The 21,667-nt window shown below is 42.2% G+C and overlaps 1 long non-coding RNA gene across 2 annotated transcripts in view; it reads right to left on the reverse strand.

Moving 5' to 3' along the window:
- Positions 1-20,140: 20,140 nt before the first annotated feature.
- Positions 20,141-21,667, reverse strand: part of LOC113458650 (uncharacterized) — a 66,720-nt gene continuing 65,193 nt past the window's right edge. For both annotated transcript variants that reach the window (XR_012579008.1, XR_012579006.1), the window contains 2 exons: positions 21,409-21,467; positions 20,141-21,287 (listed from right to left, as the gene is read on the reverse strand). This is a non-coding gene — a long non-coding RNA (uncharacterized LOC113458650). The remainder of the gene's footprint in view (positions 21,288-21,408; positions 21,468-21,667) is intronic.

Genomic DNA, 21,667 nt, shown 5'->3' on the forward strand with positions numbered 1-21,667 from the left:
GTTCTGCTCCAAACCAGCAGGTTTCTGACGTATAACATACATTGACAAGCACCACTTCCTGAGCAGCTCATGAGTAGCCACACTTCATTAGCATGCCAATCATGGACACAGAGAGCCCTGCAGAAATGTTATTGTATGGGAGGAAATTCAGAACAAATATATCAGTAATTAATAAAACAAGAAATGCAGAGGGTGGGTATTCTGGTCTTTGCAATACACACACTTTGCTCAACTGACTTCCAAAGTGTTAGTTGAAATGGGCAAAAGGTGAAGAAAGATAATTTTAGGTAAATAAGCTGCAAAAACATTCTGATATCATATACAGAGAAAAAGATTATTTCTTTGTACCCAACTGTGGTTTTAATATAGGCTCAACAGATCACTCTTATCAAAGAAGTGGTGAAAACTGACTGCAGCTACATACTGGCCACATTCTCAAGCAGCATCAATCTCTGTATCTGAACATCTCACATGACTTCAAAGGAAAACATAAGCCCTTCTTCCCTTTGCATCATTTATAGGGATTTGCTTTGGGTTTTATTTTTTCAACTAAAGGCAATTATGTTGGAAAGTCCACATCAAAGAAAATGCCAACCTTAGGCCTTTTTGCACTATCCAGGACAGGGGGTGCAATGGATATTCATCTATTTAGAATATCCCATCCATGCACTGGCCAGAGTATGTTTCACAGTATTAATGGTGATGAGGTTAAAGCCTGTCATTTCTTAGAAAACCTGGGTATCATCATAACCAGCTGTTCTGATTTGCTGACTATTTATTAACATCTTTAGTAATTATGCGTGACAGATTTCATGAGAACACAATCATACAGCTTGTGTAAATTAATGCCTTCAATAAAACCTGCCTAGGCTTATGCACTTAGCTCCTTTGTTCAAGTGTGTTTCTCCCGTTAAAATATTTAGCTATTGCAGGCATCTGCCCCCTCTCAGGCACAGACTGTGCACATTTTCTTTGCTTGTTCTGCATGAGAAGCTCTCATTGACCCAAATAAGGGCTCAGTGCATGGGCCATATGCTAAGACTATGGAAATTGCCTTGAGAATATGTTGATTTTCCATACTCACATCATAACTACAGTGTGAGTGTCACTGCTGGATTGTCTTTTGCACTGGATAAAACTGCACCACTGGAGTCAGTGGAGGTTTTATCTCTGAGTAAAATGACATCATGTTCATTGCCCCTTGGGAAGTTCCGAGCTGCCTCTGATTCCTCTGACCAAGAGTGCTGTGCACTGTCCTGTGGACTCTTCACAGGCCAGATGCCCCCAGTGAAAGGTCCTCATCATCTAGCTGGAAGGAACCCAAAATAATGCCAGTTCACTTTGCTTGTCCTCAATCTCCTCACATTTCACTGTGAGTACATTAGGGTTTAGGGTGAAGCCTTTCTTGAATGCCTGGTCAGGTTCAGTCCAGGTGACATAATTAGCTGCACAATGTAGGAATTATCTCACCCTTGCTTTTGCTGTCTGAACGTTGAGCACCTTGCATGCCTCAGTTGTGTAATCCTCTGTATTAAATGAGGAGATACAAGCCCCATCTCAGGGTTACTTATCCCTCCTTTAGCTAAGAATAGTAGAAAATAGCAAAGAAAATTTTCATCTGTATGTACAATTATTGAATTCAGATATCACTTCAGAAAATGCTTTAGAAAAGGCCATAGATTCACTGCTAGATCTTATCCTTTTCCACTTGACCCACTCTGCCCAAAGTTCAGTTTAAGTGGGCATATAAATCCAGCTTTAAAACACATTTTTATAGCAGGGAGGGTACTGCCTTAGTATGGAGTGTTGAATAATATCATTGCTTATTCTCAAGCCACGTTCTGTCTCAGAGGGGGTTGCCTTACATTAAAATAATTCCTTTTTAAACAGTTTGCTCTAAGCTCATCAGGACTGTTATACATTCAGCAATGTCCTCTGTTAATCCGCTGTTGTAACATCTTGTTTCTAGCTCCGTAAGCCTACACCCATGTGTACACAAACACATGCACACTTAGGCACACACATTTGCAAAACATGTCCGTGGATCTCAGTGCCAGAACATCAGCCCAGGAGAGCTGCTTTGCTTTTCCATAGATGCACTTCAACATAGTTGGAACAAGTCAGAGCTCCCCACAAGTTGTGCCACAGAAGATTCCTTCCTCTGGCAGAGCACAGCCGTGTGAGCCATGTGGGTAAGAGGGGCTGAGAAGAGCTCCCACGGGCAACTCAGTGACATGGGGACTCTGCTCACCAGGACAGGGGCAAAACCACTCTCCCATTTCACACCAAGCCATGCCAAGTTCCTTAGTCTTGCTGTATTATTTCAGCTTCATGTTTCTACTGACCAGAGATTTCACTTGTCATAACACCTCTGCCCAAAATGAGTGAAGGGTGCACAGAGAATACAGCAGCACACGTGTCTGAACTCCCTTTGTAAGGATGCAAATGATGATGCAAAGTGAAAGATAAGGGCAAATTATGTACCTTGGGGCAGGTTGTAAGCCTTTACAGGCAACATTGATTAATTACTGACATAAACAGCCTGATTAACTTAGTAAGATTGTAATCAGTTCTCAAGCCTTTTGTTTGCACAACAGTAAATCAAAGGAAAGTGAAAATGCAGAAATTAGATTTGTATGTATTGGAATATGTATCCCAATATAACCAGTTAGATGGTGCCCAGGCCAGTTCTGACCTTCGCTGCTGGGCCAGAGGCAGCACTGCGGTGTTCACCCCAGCGATACCTTGGCTGGCGGCAGAGTGCAGCGGGGCACAAGACAGGACTCCGTTTACCTCAGGGGACAGCTTCTGGCGATGGTGAAGAGAAGAAGGGAGCGGATTCTGCTAGAAGGTAGCCAGACGTTTATTCCATGAGCACAGATACGTCTGCACTGGGCTACTGCTGATAACAGAATGGCGCCACATGGTCTCATTCACATTTTAAGCTCAGGACAGGGGAAGGGGAGGGGACAGGTGAGTCACCAACCAGGTGAAGGGGCAGGGTCTCAAGGTACTAGGGACACCTATCACACGACGCCTTGCTGGTATGTTAGCCTGATTGACAGGGCACACTCAGCGAGGGGCGAGGGGGAAGGGAGAAGGTAAAACAGGATATTGCAACACACCACAACATCTCCCCCTAGTTTTGTTTAAAAAGAAGAGGACTGTGTTTATGGTGCAGAATGATTCTACTGAGGCTTCTAGGTCATCCACTGGAGCACTGAGGGCTTCCAAATGGTAGACCTCAGGAGGGGGAGATGAGCTTGAGATTAACTTGAGAACCATGCGTCTGATTACTCCAAAAACAATGCTAAAAACTACAATAACTACAACTAAAATAAACAGCACTAAAATTACAGTTTTCAGAATAGATCCCAACCAGCCCGAGAGTCCCCAGCCATTGAAAAGTCCATTCAGCTCGTTGTCAGTTTCTCTGTTGATGTCTGAGAACCTTTATCGAGGTAGTCCATATGTGGTTTGGGCTGCAGTACTATGTAGGAGATTGCAGGTGGGATGATCACGAGTAGGACGAGAAGCAGGCTCGGTCTCATGACATCTCGAGGCTATACACGAACAGTGGGATCTAAACTGGTACAAAAACTTGAGACAAACATATATTACAAACTATTCCAGATAGGAGGCTTAAATGGAATTTCCTCCAAAGAACGTGCGCGGCGTTTTCTTCTCCAGGCAGCGTGAGCAACCTGGGGTGCTTCTGCAGATTTCTCTGAGACTTTGGGAACATAGGGCTTTACCCATTTGGAAGGAACCCACCTTAAACCAGAGGGGGTGGACACACAGGCGTATCCACGTCCCCAAGTAACCAATTTGTAAGGTCCCACCATTTTCCAAGTCTCAGGGTCCTTTACTAAAACCGGAGGTTTTTCTTTCATCAACCTGTGACTGTTCCCCCCAAAGTGGCGTAGGATGGGTGGGTTCAGGCTGTCAAAAGAACAATTCAGAAAATTGATTGTGAATAGTGCCCTGGATAACCGAATGTGGGGAGGTTCTACCTTCAGAACCTGTTGTTGCTGGTCCAGGACCCTTTTAATATCACGGTGAGTTCTTTCTACAATAGCTTGACCTGTAGGGGAGTAGGGGATGCCAGTTTTATGCTCTACTCCCCATTGCTGCAGGAAGCTCCCGAATTCCTTGGATTTATAAGCAGGCCCATTATCAGTTTTCAACTCCTTGGGGATGCCCATGAAAGAAAAAGCTTGTAAGAGGTGCTTAATAGCATCAATAGATGATTCTCCTGTGTGGGCAGAAGCATAGACCGCTCCAGAAAAGGTATCTACACTAACATGAACATATTTCTGCCGTCCAAAAGCCTGTATGTGTGTTACATCTGTTTGCCACAGTTCACAACTGTTCAGTCCCCTTGGGTTTGCTCCCGTACTCACTGTAGGGAGTGCATGTTGTTGGCAATTTGGGCACGTGGCCACAATCGCTTTGGCCTGTTCTCGAGTGATGTTAAACTGGCGAACCAGGCCAGGTGCATTTTGGTGGAAAAGCTGGTGGCTGATTTTTGCCTGTTCAAAAACATTTGGGAGAGTGGCCATCACTGCAGGTGCAGCAAGAGCATCTGCCCTTCTGTTGCCTTCAGCGATAAACCCTGGCAAGTCAGTGTGTGACCTGACATGCATCACATAAAAGGGTTGCTCTCGGTGAGTGACTAACTTTACCAGTTTTGAGAGCAATTCAAAAAGTGCAATGTTAGATACATCTTGCAGTATTGCTTGATCTGCTCTGGATACTACTCCTGCCACGTATGCAGAGTCTGTAATCAGATTAAATGGTTCTGAGAACCTTTCAAAAGCCCTAACAACCGCAGCCAATTCAGCAACCTGAGGTGAACCTTCCACCTCAGCAATGTCCGTCTCCCACTGCTGGGTTTGAGGATCTTTCCAAGTCATAACAGACTTGTGTGACCTCCCGGACGCATCTGTAAAGACAGTTAGAGCCCTTTTTAAAGGTCTCCTACTTAGAGCAGTTCTTAATTTTAAAGTAAATTGAACATCTTGTTCAAACAATTTGCAAGCGGGCCGTGCTACCGAAAATTGTCCTGAGTAGGAATCCAGAGCAAACTGCAACACTTCATTTTCTTGAAACAATTGTTCCAGTATTTTCATAGTATTTTGACCTGATTTTAACTCAACTGGAATGTGAATGCACTTAAAATCACATCCTGCTAACTCCCTGATCCGGGTCCTTGCTTTCCGGATCAGTTCTGCTATCAGCTCCTGAGGCTTTGTCAGTCTCTTGGACCTTTTGTGACTGAGGAAAACCCATTCTATGATCAAGAGAGAGTCCCTCTGGTCCCGGTCCTTTTTTGGTGTGTCCTTTGCCTTAGGTGTTTGTTTTTCCTCCCACTGGAAAATAATTCCATGGAGGTGTGGCAACTTACCTAGGATGATAAATTTGAATGGCAGATCAGGCCGGCATCGGTGGGCCTGTCTTGTGGACATTGCAATCTGAACCTTTTCTAGAGCTTTCCGTGCCTCTGGGGTAATAGACCTAGGAGCACCTGGGTCCTCTCCCCCTTTCAATAAATTGAAGAGAGGGGCAAGGTCTTCATTAGTCAGACCAAGCCATGGTCTTACCCAATTCAAAGACCCACACAACTTGTGGACATCCGCAAGGGTCTTGATCCTTGGATTGATTTCTAGTTTTTGAGGAACAATGGTCCTATTTCCAATTTCTAAGCCCAAATACTTCCAAGGTGGCATCTTTTGAATTTTCTGTTCCTGGAGCTCGAACCCTGCAACAATCAATGCATCGATCGTTAGGTCAAGCGCATGTGTTAGTAAATCATCATTGGGGGCACACACAAGGATATCATCCATATAATGGTAGATGATGGCCTTCTCTGCGGCTGCACGAACTGGGGAAAGCAGGGAAGAGACATACCACTGGCAGATAGCTGGAGATACCTTTAGGCCCTGAGGAAGAACAGTCCAATGGTACCTTTTCATAGGAGCTTCTGAATTGATAGAAGGGACAGAGAATGCCAAACGCGGTGCATCGTCAGGGTGCAATGGGATTTGGAAAAAACAATCTTTAATATCAATAACAGCTAATTTCCAATCTTGAGGAAGCATTGTTGGGGATGGCATACCAGGTTGGGGAGAACCCATATCTTCAATTACATTATTAATTTGTCGGAGGTCACAGAGGAGTCTCCACCTCTTTTTGTCAGCTTTTTGGATGACAAACACTGGAGAGTTCCATGGGGACATGGTCTCCACAATGTGGCCCTTTTTTAGTTGCTCTTCTACTAGTTCCTCAAGCACCTTTATTTTTTGTTTACTGAGTGGCCACTGTTTCACATCAACTGGTTCGTCTGTTTTCCACTTAAGTTTTTGGATGGGGCGCTGTTGTTTAATGACTGCTGCACAAAAATGCTGTGGAGAGTCTGGAATATTAATTGTGACACCCCACTGGGCCATTATGTTTCTGTATGTCTGTATATACATATACAAAGATACATCTCCACAACATAGGTAGAAGGGAGGAATAAATATCAGCAAGGAAAGCCTGCTGTTTTTCCTTACGTTATCAAATGTGTAGACAAACCTGTGATTTATTTTCCATATTTTAGATGCAACTAGTCAATGTGTGCTGTGCAGCTGCGACATAAAACTTCTTTCAAAGACAGCTAATGCTAAAGAAAGATATTGCAAATATGTGACCTGTGCTCTGGTTTTGTAAAATATTTTTCTAATTTCATCGCTCCAGGATAGAGCTTTATAACTTAAGCCAGAATCGTTGAAAAATGTTGCTGCTTTGCTACTGCAGGCAAAATCTGTACAGAATAGGATTTGTAATATATACAAACTCTCAGACAGTTCCTTTAAACCTACGGAAACTCCTATAATAGAGTTTTACTGAAGTCCAAAATAAGTCCTGGCCAAAGTTTTTGCTGAATATGTTGAATTCTAAAGCAGGCCTGGGTCTCAGCATGATTTTCCTACTGTCTCCTGAACAAAAACCACCTTATATTCCACCCAGGAGCATAACCCATAAAACACGCACAATAAGATGTATAGAAATCCATCTCTCCCAGCCTAATGAATTTAATCAAGATCAACAGTTGTGTGAGATCAGTTTTGGCAGAAACTTGTGCAGGTGCAGATTTCTATTGTTGTTCAGTCAAACCATTGAACAGGAGCTCTCTTGTGCTTGAATAACCTCTACCTTTCTTTCCGACGTTTTAATGAGTGAGTGGCGTATGTTTTAGATGGAATATCGTGCATGACACAAAGCACACACACCACAGGATTCATGGGGTGGGTTTTTTGGAAAATTTTTGAAAGTCAGTATACAGACTGCTGTCCTACAACTGTCTTAGCTGTAGATTCTGAATAAGAAGGATATTACCTGGGTAAAAGGGTGTGTAGGCAGGAGAAAACACCCGGAAAAGGGTGTTTGACAACATTCTTCACAGGGAGGGTGTATCCATATCATACTGCATCCAGTGTTGTTTGTCTCATCCAAGGAATACATTTGCAGCCAGGTATCTCCTGTTTTCCTCCTTCTCCTTGCCTTCCAGCACTGTCATTACTTCCTATTGGCAGTTTCCTGCCACTGCTATAGAGATATATTAGAGCCCATTTTCTGGGTGCAACAGCAGAAATCAAGGTTTTGGCAAAAATGGCCCCTGCTGCATCTCACTCTTGCTGTGGCTTTTATGCATTTTCATGCATCCAAATGTCCTAGGGAGTTAGGGGAGCTCCTCAAAAGAAAGACTCCTGTATTTTCTGCTTGATGCTGACATCAAAAAACACAGGTATTTTTTTCATGGCAACTTCCATTTTTGAGCACTGTAGGTCCTTCAACACAACTCTTCAGCTGAGAATGCCCCGGCCCAGGGCCAAGCACAGGGCTGGCACTGCCAGGCAGACGTACCCAGCTCGCAGCTGGGGACTGATCCAGAACCCACCAAAGTGAGTGGAAAGGCGGTCACTGACTCTGCTGAGATCTGGATTTTTCCCTGTGGAAAAATATTCTTGCTCTGAAGTATACACAGGAAAATTCCATTTATAGAGTAGTTAAATGAAATGTTCAAATTGCTTCAATCCACAAGTACATTGCATTTCTATTTATAATTAATTTTGCCTTATAGGCCCCAGTCCAGTCAGGCACTTAAGCACCTGCATATCTTTTAGCTGATTAATAATTCTCTCAGAGACAGTATTACCAGGTTGCTTAATCTGGGCAGAATTGAATGTCTCTTCAGTGAAAAATAAGGAGGGTCTATTTATTTTACTCAGAGATATATGATCTGTAAAACCTTACAGTAGCATGAGATTAAAAAAATTGTGACATTTCCAATCATACTGTTACTGCCTGCATGCTTAGGAAATTAGCTAGCTTAGCCTTTAATATGTAAATATATCACGTGGTTCTTTTCTAGAAATTACACGATTCAATCATTTTTTAGCTAATATTCTCCATTTGTTTGTGTGTCACAAAGTTTTGCAAAAAATGTTGTTTAGATATGTTACATTTTGTAACGTATTCTGCTTAATAGAATTATAAGGGAAAGTTAAAATGTAGTTTAATTTTCTGCTGCTCACAGAGGGCATCTTATGTTGCCCAAAATCACTTAATGTAGCTTTTGTCTGCTTGCAAAATCCAGAGTTTATTTCTTGAGTTCTAAATTGCATGTAATATTCATTTTTGTTCCAGTATCAGCTGTATCTGATAGCTGAATTTACAGATGCAGAGATTTATCTATCCTTTTGGTTTATTTTTGTCCCCCAAATGCAAAAGTAAACTTCAAAACCCTTGCTTTGGTTAGTCCAAGTATTTGAACTTCCCAGTGGTTGCTGCCATATGAAAACATAGATATATACTTAAACACATGCTGCACTTTCCCTGCCCCAGACAGACATCTGGCCATTTCCCATCTGCTGACTGTGACCTGAAGCATTTTTCTGTCTCTCTCTTATTAGTTTGGGCTTTTGCTGAGGTTCAGTAGCTCACACATGCTGATCCATCAATTGTTTTTATTGGCAAACAGGTCCATCATTAGCAATCAGAAACTATAGCATCTGCTAATTTAAGTGGGAACCACATCCTGTTGTACATTAGGTGTTTAGCAGAGTGGGCATTTATCAAAAGAGGGATTAAGTGAAATACACATGTGTGTAATATTATGGATATTTCAGGCTATAAATAACACATTTCATTTTTCTTCCTCTTTAAACTCACATATGCATTTTACCATAAGGAAAAAATTTGTCTAAATCTTTCTGGATAGTTTAACGCTGGAAACCTTAGTCAACACAATACTTGTCTGTTAAAATCATTTGCATGCCTTTTTATACTGGGTGGGCTGCCCCATACCAGCAAACATGAAAAACTATGGGGGGTTTGAAGACTGCAGAACTGGTGTAGCATATCTCAGTGGCATGCAGCCCATGTGGGTTTTTGCTTCCAGCAGCTAGAAATTGCAAAGTAATGATTTAATTTCATTCAGAAACATACTTCCAATATTTTAATGGCACTAGAAACAGCACAAATTGCCCCAAACTTTAACAAGTACTCCTAGTAGAAAGGAAACATATTTTTAAATGCTAATATTTAGAGATTAAAATCACATTGCCAGATTTGGGCTGGCTAGATATCATGGGCATTTGTTACTCACAATTTGGTTTATGGCCCAGTACTTAAAAGATACAACAAAACCATTCAGTTTGAGACTGGTGTTTAGGGTGTTCCAACCTGATGGTTTACTTTTTCCCAGAACAACTGGCATTCAAAGAAAACAGCAAGTATCAACAAGACTTGAAAAAAAAATCAAGATTTGTAATAAAATTTCTCCTGAACCATGAGAGAATGTGAAGCTCCAGGAAGGCAGGGTAGATGCAGGGCCTGCCAGTATCCCACCACAACAAAACCATCTGGGAAAAAACTGTGGTCCCTGCTCCCAGGAAAGTGGCTCTGGGTACCTGCATCCCCTTTAGAAGCTCATGTCTCAGGTTGTAACAGTATGTATGCCTGCCAGCTTCACCCAAACCTGCCTGCATTATCAGTAAGGAAGAAAAGAATTTTAATCACAAATAACTTAAGACCAAGTGGAGACTGGATGAAAAGCTTATTGAAGTCAATGGGAAGGCTCCTGCTGGCTTCTCCGAGGGGTGGATTGAGTCCCAGCTTCAGACCTCTGAAACAAATGCAAAATTTGTTTAGCTTTGTGCTTTGAACATTGCTTTATTTTCTAAACAGAGGTCGCAAACAGTTATGTGTCTGTTTCTGTGATCCTCTGCTCTTATGAAGTCATTCCAGCTCCTCTATCAGTAAACTTGTTGTAATATATTTCATGCTTAGTCTTCAAAGAAATGTTAACGTTCACAGATAAAAGACTCTGTACGCTGTCCATGCCACAACTGTCACCAGAAGCCCAGGAACGATGACATGAGCGGATGATAAATATCCTTACACAAAAAAACTATTTTTCAGGGAGCCATAAGCAAACCTTTGTTGCCCTCCCTATCTGTGAAGCAAGGGACGTGTCCCCCCATGGGGATGGCTTTGGGCTGGCTGCCGCCAGGCGATGGAGCAAAGCCCCTGCCCAGGTCTGGGCTGCCATGGGCAGCGGGCGAGGCGAGGCAGCGGCGTGACAGTCATTGCCTCCCTGCCGAAAGCACACCGTCTCCCACATCAAAAAGGCACCAGGAGCCTTCACACAGGTCTGCACTGTATAATGGGCAGATTTTCGTCGAGGGTTCAGAAGACAAATGAAGCTTTTATCTGCTTTCCAGCCCTCTGCATTAGGAGTTTATGTTAAAGCCACTTAACTGTCTAGAGTGCGGGCCTGTGGATTACCTGTTTGTGTGAATCAAGTACATTACCTGATCACATGAGCACCAGGGATAAGTTTTCTATAACTAGCTTTTCTTTGAAGGGATCTTCAGCTACTTCAGTATTCTCACAAAGAAGTGCCCCAAAAGAGTCAGGATTAAGAATAAGCTATACTTCACTTTGGCTTGTGTTTCTCCAGCCTCATTTATTTAGCTTTACTTACTTACTCGGTCACTTATTTGTGTGTCATAACAGCAGGATGAGGAGTAAACCTTCCAAAGTATGCAGCCTATAACCTTTACAGCACCATGGGTTAAATATTATATAAAGAAGGGAGTGAGTGTCATAAAAGGAAATAACTCTTTCTGAACTGCAATTTGAAAGACTGTTGGTAATTTTATAAGAGTTCTGAATTTCAATTGCTAGAGTTAAAAATATTATTCTACCACACCTTATTTTTTATAAGTCACATTAAAAATAATTAGCTCTGCAGAACATTTTAAAATTAAAATAATGATGAGGGATGTATAAACTATTTAAAAACACTTAGGATGATACACCCTTTTTCAGGAAATTGCGCATGAAGGAGCAAAATTGGGGAGATTTGAACGCATGAGTCTGTATTTAGGGGGTCTGGTGAGCTCCCCCTCCAGGCTTTGAGCTTACCTCACACATGGTGCTATCTTGGGATCCCCTCAAAAACTGCTCTGCCAGCCCCCAATTTTTTACCCATTTTTTTGCTGTTGGAGGACACACCTCTGTGTATTGTCACCATTACAGGTGGGGAGAGCTCCTGGGGGCTGAGGGCACAAGGTCCCTCTACACCACCTCCACCTCCACTAATGCGTCAGTTCAGACACTGAAGCCTGGGTGCCCTCTCCCGGGAGATGTCCAGCAGCCCACCCTCTGGGGGAGTAGCCATGCTGTATGGAGGCCCACCATTTTGGCATTGAAAATACTGGCTTTCTTTTGTTACCCAGCTGTCACAGAGCAGTTATGGGCATTCAGAAACCTCTGGTTGACAGTGGGTGAGTCTGTTTTTCTCTTGCTAGGAATTTCAAGGGGAGACAAGCACCCTCAGACCGCTGAGAAGATGTTTTGTTTGACAAGAGGCAATGCGATCATGAGGAGTGGAACTGCTCATCCTGAAGTTCTCAAGACCTGTTTAAAACAAAGCATGAGAGAAGGGATTAATAGGGTCAAGCTGCCTTTCTCACCAGAAAAACAATGGAAAGCAAGAGGAGATGCATTGCAAACCTTTAGAGGGTATGGGCAAGAAATTTTGAAGGGAATATCTCTGAAGGAGGAAAGAGTTAATTTTTCTGATCAGCAGGTTTTAGTTCTCTAGTGATAAATTTAAGAGTACTTTATAATGCTCCTTTAAATCTGAAAACTGTCTGCTGTCTGAAAAGTGACTCCAGCACTGTGCCCACTGCCTTGTTAGCACTGAGTGGTTGCATTGTGTACAAGAGCCTGTCTTTCTTGGAAAGACATTACAGTTTTTTCTTCCTTGTCGTGTTCTAATAAATTAAAAGGCCATTTTTGACTGCAAGTCAGTACTTTTGTATAGAAATAACATAACTTATCACTCATCACTAGCAATAATACACTGCCTGAAGACATTCCTTTGTCAAGCCTGTTGGTGATCAGTTTATGCCCTAAAGGATTTACTTATGACTCAAGGTAATGCAATTTCAGATGATATTTTTATTCATAAAAGTACAATCTCCCTTTGAAATAATCTGAACTAAGCACTTTAGTTACATCTTGTGACAGTGAGACACCTTCTCTTCAGAACTAAATAAAACCAAACTCCAGACTGACAGGATGGACTGGCTGTGACAGACAGTGAGCAGGGCAGGACAGATGGAGAGTAGAAAGACCAAGGAAGCATGTTACACACCCCTTGCTTGCTGTCTGCAACATAAAATGACACACAACTGTTCAACCCTATTCATCCATAGATATTTGTACTTATGGAGAATAAAATACAAAGTTTCAGTGCTCTTTTCTGCCATTCCTTCTTTCTTGTTCTCAAATTAAACCAAAAAAAAAAAAAAAACACAACCCATATGACTGCTTTTTCCTTACTTGTTTATAAATACTTCTTCCTCAGTATTTCTTTTTCCTGAGATTTATGTCTAGTCATTTGGTAGTATCTCATCAACTTAAGTAAATAAATAAACAAGAGATCTTTTCCTAGGAGACTCTGTGGTTGCATTGTGTAATTAAATAGAAAACATTTGGCAGGTTTGGCTAAACAATGACTGTGCTTCCAAATGCTGATGGTGTAAATCAAACTGAAGGAAAGCATGTCATGTTTGTCCATTTCATGAGGACAATGAGGGTCTTATGGTATTATTTTATCCTTGGATTTGGCCTTAATTCTCTTAATTTTGTACAAAGAAAATGACCAAATCTGAAAAGATCTGGAAAGACTGCAGTCTTGCCAATTAAATCTGCAGAAAAGCTGAGCTGGTGACTTCAATTTAACCGCACACTTGGCACTGTGCTTGCATTTCAATACTTCAGTTGCCTTTGGCAATGAGATGAGAATAAAATGTATCTCTGAACTAACAGCCAGCATCATATTCTCAGAAATGTAACTACAGTTGTGTAAAATCTTTAGCACACATGAAAGCAAAAAAGGACTTTGCAGAGCCACGTGTCCAGAGCTCTTTGTGAGTCACTTTTGCTCTGCACTGTGACGCACATGTGCTAGGTACTTGAGTTTGCAAAAATAGATGCTGACTTTGGGCCCTATTTTGTGAAGATCAGGCCTTTAGTACCAATTTAGTATGGAAAGAGTGAAAATCTACAGACAAAACAAAGATTAGAGCTTGAAATGCACCACTTCTCCCTTCAGAAAGAGCCTGCCAGAAAGCACAGTAAATTTAGTCACAGTACAATGCCTGTTACTCTCAGCGCATGATTAAAGCTGCTTTCCCTTGGACCACACACACATGTAGACTGTGCCCCTCTTGGGAGAAATGTCTCCTTCTGCCCACAGCCCAGATGAATTATAGTCACAACCACTTTGAAGATTTACAGAACACACAAAGGGGCAACCTGAAACAAGAGTGGTATTTCCCTGAAATGCATCTCTTCTCAATGAAGGCATTTTCTTGGAAATATGCAAGATGTGATTGCAGTTTACTGAGACAATGCTCATTATTATGAAGGCATTTCAGAAAGGACTTGAATTTCTCATTGCTCTAAATCCCATGACTTTATAACCTGGTGCAAAAGTCCTGGTGAAAAGGTGTGGGAAGCTGTGGGATGATAGATCCTCGATGATATTTTTTTGGCATTATGGATTTGGCCCTGTGACATGGCAGAAATCATCCACAGTGTGCCCATTCTGGCTGAAAGCTCCCTGTCCTCACTTCCATGGCTGAATAACTACATCCAGCAGAGAATTTGTTCTGTGCATGATCTCTTTTCCCTGGGGAGCTACCAACATGTTTTTAAACACGGTGCTTTAGTCTACACTTCTACACAGAAAAATATATTCACAGAATTTAGTGTGTCCTTACCAGCTGGTTCTCTAGGTACTTGAATTTTTGGCTAGCTCACCCACCTTGGGACCTGGGCTGATCCTACATTCTACTTTAACCTAGGTGAGAATTTGCCCTCTTTTCAATGTGGAAGGAGACTACTGGGTCAGTGTTGACAGTGTATTTGTATTTTTCTGCAAAAGCTGCAATCCCCTTGGAAGGACTGTAGCAGTGGGAAACAAAATGGCAGTGGGAAAGGGTCCTGTCAGCAGACTTGGGCATAGGTACCATGCTATAAGTCATGGGTCAGTGGGGATGAGATGTTGCTATGAAATAACATTTATTTTGACAAGACTCGGTGTGTCAAATCTGCATACTGCTCCCTTAGCTTCCTCACTGTCCCAGGGAATATTCCCAGGGAATATTATGGAGCAGATCATGCAGGACCTACAGGACAACCAGGACATCAGGCCCAGGCAGCAAGTTTGTGAAAGGCGGGTCCTGCTTCACCATCTGGTCTCCTTTTTTCACCAGGTAACATGCCTAGTGGATGAGGGAAAGGCTGTGGATGTAGTCTCTCTGGACTTTAGTCAAGCCTTCAGTACTGTCTCCCACAGCATTTTCCTAGAGAACCTGGCACCTTATAGTTCTTTTCTGATTTATAAACAACTGCATGGCTGGGCCCAGAGAGTGATGGGGAATGGAGTTACTTCCACCTGAGAGCTGGTCACAAGGGATATTTCTCAAGGCTCAGTACTTGGGCCAGTCCTCTTTTACACCTTTGTTGATGATCTGGACCAAGGGATTAAGTGCACTCTCAGTCATTTTGCAGACAACACCAAGTTGGGCAGGAATCTTGATTTGCTGGAGGGCGGGAAGGCTCTGCAGAGGGATCTGGACAGGCTGGATCACAGGGCCAGGGCCAATTGCATGATGTTCAGCAAGGCCAAGTGCCAGGCTCTGCACCTGGGTCACAACAACCCCAGGCAGTGCTGCAGGCTGGGGGCAGTGCCTGGAATGCTGCCTGGTGGAAAAGGACCTGGGGTGCTGGCAAACAGCAGCTGAACATGATCCAGAGTGTGCCCAGGTGGCCCAGAAGGCCGATGGCATCCTGGCCTGGATCAGCCAGGTGTGGCCAGCAGGAGCAGGGCAGGGACCGTCCCCCTGTACCCAGCACTGCTGAGGCCACAGCTCCAATCCTGTGCTCAGTTCTGGGCCCCTCAGTGCCAGAGAGACATTGAGGGGCTGGAGTGTGTCCAGGGAAGGGCAACGGAGCTGGGGAAGGGTCTGGAGCACAAGTGCTGTGAGGGGCAGCTGAGGGAGCTGGGGGTGCTCAGCCTGGAGAAAAGGAGGCTCAGGGGGGACCTCAGCACTCTCTGCAGCTGCCTGACAGGAGGGTGCAGCCTGGTGGGGTCAGCTTCTTCTGCCAGGCAACCAAAAACAGGGTGACAGGACATAGCTTCAAGTTGTGCCAGTGAGGGTTCAGGCTGGACAGCAGGAAAATTTTTTTCACTGAAAAGCTGGTTAAGTATTAGAACTAACTTCCCAGGAATATGATAGAATCACCATCCTTGGAGCTATTAAAGAAATGACTGGACATGTTTCTCAGTGCCATGGTCATGTTGTTAAGGTAGTGGCAGTCAAAGGTTGGAATGGAGGATCTTGGAGGTCTTTTCCAGTCATGATGATTCTACGATTCTGCAAACTGTGGAGTTCATTGCTTTGGCTATGATTTGCTTTAGGAATTTGGAAGTAACATCTGTTAAAGCAGGATCATCTCCAACAGGTTGCCCAAGTTAAGACAAACCTGGACAGCCCTTCTGAAAGCTCTTCTTACTGATGCTTTTATGATACAGTACTGAAATCTTGAGGGTTCTAAAAAGTTTAAATAAGGTTGCTTTTAAGGCAGCAATTTCTCCAACTTTGTGTCAGATGGCTCCTCAGACTTTGTGACTAACTCACCATTTTTAATTCATTTCCAGTGAAAAAAGGTACACTGAGAGAAGTATTTGCACTCCATTGAAAATTTCAATACTTAATTATACCCAAAAAGGAAAAGGACTAAACCTGAAAATATTTTGGGTTTTGTACAAAAAATATTAAATGCTGTTTTGCAGATGTTGCCACAGTGCCTCATGAGAGATGGGGTTCAGTTACTTCAAGTCTCCACTCAGTCTCAGGGGCAGGTTCTTGACCAAAGTATTTCTTTCATAATGCGGCAAGGATGACCACTAGTAAGTTCTTGTCCCTCAGCTAGAGGCCCCCTTTGCTTGCAGAAGATACTGGATGTATGTGGCATCGTACTCCCAATTCTTACACAGTTCCACAACAGTGTGTTTAATTCATTGTTTGGTGTGTCAAAAGATTCCTGGGGGAAATACAGACAATCTCAAATTGGTCGTAGTTAAAAATCTGACAGGTGGACTTCTCCTTATTTTCTATGTATTTGGCCTTCACACGTAATCCTTTATGAATTTTGACATGTGTTTGGACAACTGATTGAAATCAGGCTCTCGAGATTTTCCCAGGCATCCCAGGGGAGCAGGTGATGTGTATCAAACCCTTTTGGTCCTACTCTTTGTGGGAGGTGTTTAGAGAACCCAAATCCCCAGCTGCCAGTGGGGGCACTGGGTGTACTACTGGAGACTAAACCAGGAGAACACTGTGGTAAATAGAAAAATTTGCCCACTGTAAACTCTGCATCAGAGTTGAGCTTAGTTTGCTGAAGAAATATTTCCACAGATCAAATATGACATTTGTTTTAAATTAAACCAATTTTAGTAAAGAAACTGATGTAATGAATGCATTGTTAATACATTTATGACCTTTGTGTTACATGTCATTGTTAAAAGTAAAGTAAATTCACAGATTTTCTGAAGAACTTGAAAATTTGAATTTGGGTATTTCTACGAGATTTTTTTTCCAATTCTCATTCAATTATGATTGTGCTTCTGGTATTTTGTTTAAATCTAGTTTCTGTCTAAATTACCAATAATCAGACTACATAGTAGGCGGAATTATATTACCTGAGTTTTTAGGAAATGCTAGGAAGTTTGTAGAACTTGCATAGAAGTCTTTAGAGTGGATCAAGTCCTTACACATGTGAGATGTATGCAAAATAGGAACTGTTATCAAGGATTTCTCAGTGTTCTTGAAGCAGCAGCCTGCATGGCTGGGGTTATGTGGCCACCATGTGGTAACACAGGGAAAAGTTAAAAGGAATTTTTACTTTTACTTGGCATGTACTTTTTGTGCAAATGCCTTGTGGATGTGCACACATTCATTTTCTCAAGGACATTCCTTGAATAATTTCCTCTTCATTTACAGAATTAAGTCATTTTAAAAATGGTCATTTTACTTTGCAATACCTGACTTACAGTACAGGAATTATCCTTGCAATGGAATTTCATCTCTCTGCATGAAAGGCAACTTTTTTATAGAAGAAAATAATTCCTGTGTAACTTCCAAAACCACCAATGATACAATAGAAAAACCCATTCATCAGTTAATAGAAAACTATGCCATTGAAAAGATGTGGAAAATATACATTTGAATTCGAATGACAGTATAGTTTAGTAGAGAACGGTTAGACATCTCTCAGGAGTAACAGGTGGGCCCTGAAGGAGCAGAAAACAACTCAGAAAACCTTCAGCTCCAGAAAACAACTTCTTCATTCATCTTGTTTACATAAATTGAAAATCCAGTTTCTAAATTCTTTTGGATGAACACAAGTAATAATGTAAAGGATATAAATGATAATTTTCCTTTTTTGTACAAGGGGTAGCTAATATTAATTTCTGGTGATGTAATTTACTGTTCAATAACTGGAAATCTGAGAAAGAAAGTAGATGAGGGTCCTGCAAGGATCTATGAATTGAAAGGAGAAGGCAGGCACAGGGCCTTGCAGTGGCTATGGATGACCTGGTTCTCCCAGCCACCAGTACCACAAACCACACAATATAAAATGCATCTGTCCACAGCAGGATGGAGTTTCTCTGAACGTCCAGCTAGAAATAGCACCACATGGACAGATGGAATTTTGGAGTGATTTTCTTGCTACTCAAGGTTCATACTGCTCCAATGATATTTGCATTGCCTCCATAAAGATGCTTTAAGTTTAGAGATCATTTAAAAATCATATAAAAATGGCTGAATTATTCCAGCTATATCTAGAAATACTAAGTTTGTCTTTGTCCTCTAAGTACAGGTGGGCTTTGTTGCACCAGCAAACTTTCTCCAAGCTTTCAGTGTACTCTGAAACAAGGGGATAATACATCAGCCTTGTGTTGGCTTGTTGTTTACTTTTTTGGTTGCAAGAAAGGGAAGAAGGGATTTCCAAATTTCCATTTCCCTGAGTCTCCTGTGTCCAAGGACGCAAGTCCTTGAAACAGTTAATGAAAGGCCAAGGGAGAAAGGTTTGTGTGAACTCCCTGTTAAATATTGGCAGATATCCCTACAAAACACATTTATTTCATGTTAATGCTCAGCCAGCCTTAACTTGTACAGCAAATATTGACCCAAACAATGGCACTCTGGCAAAAGAATCAGGAGTTACAGTTTTGTGACGTGTTCTACTCCTAAACACCTTCCATATAATTTTCTGCCAGCATATATTTTGGGATGGGATAATGTACGACTTTTCTTTTTCCTGTGGGAAATTTTACTAAATCAGTTACTTTGCATAGACTGCAGAGGTTGCCTTGGGTGATTAAAACTTCCAAATTAAGAGGTTTAGGATAGCAGGACTAGAAAGAGCTACTCCCAGGCAAATTCTTTTTTTTTTTTTTTTTTTTTGCTCAAGCCCTTTCTAAGTATAAACAAGTCAAAACCCCTTCATCCAGTGAAGGTGATAGGCATATACTTAATGCTATTTACATTCACCAAAATACATAAAAATATTCAAAGAACTGAATAGAACTAAGCATGTGCTTATGCTTTGTGCTGACTCAGGCCCTTTGTATGTAACTCTCAGCTCTGACAAAGGGTGTAATACTTAATGCGTATTCCTCTTTTCTCTGCTTACTATTTAAAGGAAAAATACTTTTTTACTTGAGGAGTAATGACACGTTGAGCTATTCACTGCCTGTAGGCACTAATGCTATGAAGCACTCTAAAATCCATGAACTTATATATATACACACACACACATGTATATCTGGTTCAACATTTATTTATTGGTATGTTTGTCCCATCCATTTAGCTATGTGTAATGTTTCCCATTGATAAAGGAATTTATTGTGCCTTTTACTCAAATCTTGAAAGATAAGTTTGCCAACAAATGAAGCACAGTAAAGAGAGTTTATATCACCTTTGACTAACAGACTACCTTTCTTCTGTTTATTGAAAAATTATGAATACTTTTTAAACTTTTTATGATTAGCTGATACGTTGCCTGGTGCGTTTTCTCATACGCTACTATTTTTGTAGTCAGTAGAGTGGCTACTGTTTTTGTAGTCATTTACCTAACAGTAGAACAGAATACAGAAATTACAATCAAAGGAATATTTATGTCTTAGTCTCTGATTGTGTAGCAAGCGACTTCCAAGCACAGTGATCAGTTCTTTGATTTCTTACCTAAGAAATAACATCCCTTGAAATTCCTGTCAGATACAGGCCTAAGCTTCAACTTATCTTTGATATATATTCCTCTCCTCTCCTCTCCTCTCCTCTCCTCTCCTCTCCTCTCCTCTCCTCTCCTCTCCTCTCCTCTCCTCTCCTCTCCTCTCCTCTCCTCTCCTCTCCTCTCCTCTCCTCTCCTCTCCTCTCCTCTCCTCTCCTCTCCTCTCCTCTCCTCTCCTCTCCTCTCCTCTCCTCTCCTCTCCTCTCCTCTCCATTCCTCTCGAAACTGCTTTGCAGCTCCCATTTCCACCTGAACTCCAACAGATTAAATAGTTCTGCAGAGTATCCCACTCCTGGCATCTTAAGCTCCTGCTTTTTGCATGCTGGCACTGAGAACAGGTAACCCCAGGATGCGTTTTCCCTGGTAGATCAGCCGCTGTTCTGCTTCCACCAGGGAGCACCATCCCACCGCTCTCCCACGCAGCTTTAACCATTTCCTTGCAAAGCAGGCAGTTTTCCTTGCACTGCTATGGTTCTTCAGGGACAGCTGTTTCACAGGATGCTTTGGTTACGTGGTCAGGAGCAGACAGAAAAAGCCATTACCCTTTTCTCCAGTTGCTGACTGGCTGCTCCTCTATCGTGGGGCTAAGCTTCCACTGACATGCTGCTGCTGGTGGGCAACTGCAAACACAAAATGGTATTCTTTAGCCTGCTGGTTTTATCCTAACACAGCTCTTTTCTGAGACCTCAATCGCTGAGTAAGTTGGAACACCTTTTCAACCTTTCCATAAGCCTCCCAAACGGCCTTTGTTTTTGGCTACCAGTCCTGGGCATTGATCCCAGCACTCTTAGAAGAGAGATCATGTTCCTCACTGCTTCCTACACTACATTCACTATGGGTGACCTGACCAGTGACACACCTGCATCAGATCCTCAGAGAAGAAGCACACAGCACGTCTTTATATTTTCTTCACAATCTATATGCTCTTAGCACATCAGTTCAGATAGCAAACTATAATGAAATGCAGCTTGCCCTTGGAGGGAAAGGTCTGCCAGCAGACAGCATTCCCAAAGGCAGAAGAACCCCCCACAAGAACAAAGATGACTGTGCAGTAACATTCCACCAAAAGGTCCTGCTGTGCCCACAGCCCCATCAGACAAGCAGGGACACATGAGCTCATTCTGCAGCCAGAAGCCTGGAAGCAAATGCCACAACAGGGCTCGGAAACTTTCTCATGTATCTTCCTCAGTGCAGGAGATGTGACAGTCTGCAAAAGCAGTTTGAGCTCAGATTTATCGCTCTCCCCAGCTCTCTCCTCCTCGTCCAACTCCTCAACACCTGAAGCTGGGATCTGAAGTTACAACCTGAAGGCTGGGATCCGTTGTTCAGTCCAGTACTCCTCCTCCATGCTTAACCAGGTGCTACAGAATAGGTCGTACACAATGGAAGAAGAACACAAAAGAAAGGGTGATGGGCAGAATGGCTGAAACTTACACTGAAGACTTTGTTTTTGAGAGCCCATGTGAAAAGCCTGTTACTTACAATTCTAAACAAATAAGCACTGCACAGAAATCTTTTTCTTAAGTTCAGATTTCTTCACCCTGAAGAAAAAAAAAGGCAGAAGATCTAGCTGACTGGCATGATTTTAAAAGAAAAAAATTTTACACATTGGTGTAAGCATCTTTTTTTTTCCCAATTGCAATAACTACAGTTTATAGTCTCGTATTTCTTAGACAGATCTACTTTAGTCCTTAAGGATACCTCTTCTGTGTTTCAATGCAGATGATGAGTCTGTGTGCTT

This window comes from Zonotrichia albicollis, chromosome 2 (genome assembly GCF_047830755.1).
Source record: "Zonotrichia albicollis isolate bZonAlb1 chromosome 2, bZonAlb1.hap1, whole genome shotgun sequence".
NCBI lineage: Eukaryota > Metazoa > Chordata > Aves > Passeriformes > Passerellidae > Zonotrichia > Zonotrichia albicollis.